Source organism: Bombina bombina, chromosome 5 (assembly GCF_027579735.1).
Source record: "Bombina bombina isolate aBomBom1 chromosome 5, aBomBom1.pri, whole genome shotgun sequence".
In the NCBI taxonomy this organism is placed as follows: domain Eukaryota; kingdom Metazoa; phylum Chordata; class Amphibia; order Anura; family Bombinatoridae; genus Bombina; species Bombina bombina.
Window position 1 is genome coordinate 43,356,589 of NC_069503.1, and position 3,103 is coordinate 43,359,691.

Below are 3,103 nucleotides of genomic sequence, written 5' to 3' on the forward strand. Positions count from 1 at the left end.
AAATAATTGTATCTTTAGAATGTCCATTTATTGGCGATAAAAACGGTATATAATATGTGTGGGTACAGTAAATGACTAAGAGGAAAGTTAATGCTAAACACAAACACTGCAGAAATGTAAAAATAGTCCTGGTCCCTAACGGTAAGGAAATTTAAAAATGGTCTGGTCGCTAATGGGTTGAAGTAAAGTTAAAATTAAACTTTCATGATTCAGATAGGACATGCAGTTTTTAGCAACTTTCAAATTTACTTTTATCATCAAATCTGCTTTGTTCTCTTGGTATTCTTTGTTGAAAACTAAACCTAGATAGGCACATATGCTAATTTCTTTCATCTGTCATCTGTGCTATTTAGATAACGTGCTCGATCCTGTGGAGTTTTTTGAGTCAGCACTGACTGGGTAAAATGCAAGTCTGTCAAAAGGTCTGAGATAGGGGGGCAGTCTGCAGAGGCTTAAATACAAGGTAATCACAGCGGTAAAAAGTATATTAATACAACCGTGTTGGTTATGCAACACTGGGAAATGGTAAATAAATTTATCTTTTTTTAAATATACAATTTCTGGTGAAGAATGTCAATTTAAGCACAGATTTAAGTGCTTTTTCTATATGGTGCCAACAGATCATACTTTGGCTGTGTTTTCATTGAGGTGGTATAGTTTGGAAATTGGTGGTGTCATAAAAATTCTCCATAGACTTTAATGGCGATTAAATGTTTTTATCACTTAGTTTTTACAATTTACCTCCTCAATGGAATTTAGGTCTTTCGTGACGTGCAGTAATAGGAGGCAGGGGAGGCAGGTTTTACATTTTTGACCACGCCCCCCCCCAAGGGTACAATGCCCCCCCGGCTGCCACCAGATGCGATCCCATCCCAACAAACCATCCCAAAAATGAATCGTCCATGTTGCGCAATTAGGAGGCAGTGAGCCGTTCCGCTGCCCTCTATTAATTGCGCAACATGGTTTCTGATACTGTTCTTAACTTAGTGCCACCCAGTGGTGTCTCACCGGGCCCATACCACGCTCCAATAGAGGTGGTCCTCTATGATGGAGCCGATTCCACAGCCAATCACAATCAGCGCTGCCGGGGGGTGTGCCGGCCGGGCTCTGTTGAGTGACGTCGGCCTTACTGGCGTAAGTGGCGGTAACAGTACACAGTAGTGAAGCCTGAGGGAGCTGCTGCAAGTACCTTCCGAGTGAGTCTATCCTGCGTGTGTCACTGTGACTGTCAGTAGTGACTAGTGAGTGACTGTGTCCGGTCGTCGTCCTGTCACCTGTCAGTGCTGAGTGAGAGAGAGGGACCGCCCGGTGCCAGACAGTTGTGGACTTTGTGGTCAATTAGATCAATCGATGGACTAGTCCGGAACTCAGCTGGAGGATTGAAGCAGTGACTGTGAGTGAGCAGCCGAGCCGTTACCGCCGTAACACATAACTTAGTGTTTTGTTGAAGCTGATGACACTCACTGATGCTACTAGAGTTAGGTATGTGCCTTAGTAGCGCCACATGCCACTGCCTTATAATGCACATGCCATGCAGATGAACAGATCAGATGGCCAGATGCAGTATGTTTCAGGTCACGGTGTTCACCTGGTGACTGTGTTGTGTTTTGATTAAACTTAAGTTTCAGAATGAGGCCCATTCTGAAACTTAAGTTTAATTAAACACAACACCGTCACCAGGTGAACACCGTGACCTGAAACATACTGCATCTGGCCATCTGATCTGATGAGGGCAATTTTTTTCTGTCTATCGCCCTATAATATTTTGTTAAACCCAAACAACCGAGCTTTCGGAAGACCATACCCTAAACAAACAGATTTACTTGAACTTGCCAAGAAGAGCAGAGATATACTAGTGGACTTTGCATGAAAAGGCAGTTTTAGTAAAAATACCCTTATTCACCATTACAAGCCACATCATAAAGGAGCACAGGTTTGGTTATTGGGTGAATTTGCACTGAGATTTTAATAGATCTCATTTGAGAGGTCCCCAGCTTCAATAAGAACTAATTTTGCTGTAGCTGGTTCCAATAGGCCAAGCAAGCACTGCACTACATACTATTTAACTGAATGTGCATGCAACCATGCAAAGCCAAACACATAACACAGCAAGTATTAGGCCATAGGAAGTAATGAGGAAGTTAAGGTTTGGAAAGTCTGGAAAACATGAGTAAATCAGGACTTCAAACCTCCCCCCCCCCCACACACACACACTCTTTAAAGAGTGCTCTGCCAAATTACAAGGCACTCCATTTTCACATGTAGAATATTAACTTTATTTAATAGTGGTGTCAAATGTATGCCTTATTTTAAATCACTGTTGTGTAAATAATAATAATAATAATAATTTCATTAACGGACTGTAAGGTATAATATATACATTAAGTTTGCTTGTTTGCTGTGATTTCATCTCTCCTAGTCTCTTGGCCTCCTTTATTAAAATATGGGCTCTCTAGTCTGCATATCTATTGTTTTTGTTTTTATTACCCTACATCCACTAGATATATTTTAATCATATTTATTCTATTCTAATTCTGATTAAAAACTGGGAATGTGAAAATGTCCCAGCATTAATGTCAACCTGACAGGGACAGGCAAAAATGAATAGTCTTGTTAACAAATTGGATGCCTGACTCGTGAGATGCAATTTATTTACTATGGGGGAGTAAATGAGTCCTAATCATTTCTTTAATCATTGAGTTATAATATGTGGGCATATTGTACTTTATTATGCTAAATTAAAATATAGTGCCCTTCACATATTTAGTTTGCAGCTAAGTTTACAACATGCTTGCCACCAACCATGATTTGGCAGTTTTGTTTTCTGTCTGTGCAAGTGGCACTGCATCTGTTTTAATTCTGTTAGGTGCCTCTCCTCATCCTTACCCCACTACTAAATGAATTCCATTTTAGAATAAGATATTTTGGGAGACCAATTGCACTAACATATGTATTCATTTACACCAACAATCCATTTGATGCCAACTTTTTATTTCTTGGATAGTTATTTTTTAATCCTTTTTTTTTTAATAAACTTTTTTCTTTTATGATTAATCAAGCAACATACTTTGGAGTGTGGTAATATTTAGTTGTTTTAAGACGT

The 3,103-nt window shown here is 39.6% G+C and overlaps 1 protein-coding gene across 1 annotated transcript in view; it reads left to right on the plus strand.

Moving 5' to 3' along the window:
- Nucleotides 1–352: 352 nt before the first annotated feature.
- LOC128659796 (oocyte zinc finger protein XlCOF6-like) overlaps nucleotides 353–3,103 on the plus strand; it is a 306,991-nt gene continuing 304,240 nt past the window's right edge. The window contains exon 1 of the mRNA XM_053713367.1: nucleotides 353–463. The gene's annotated coding sequence lies outside the window, so the exon portion shown is untranslated. The remainder of the gene's footprint in view (nucleotides 464–3,103) is intronic.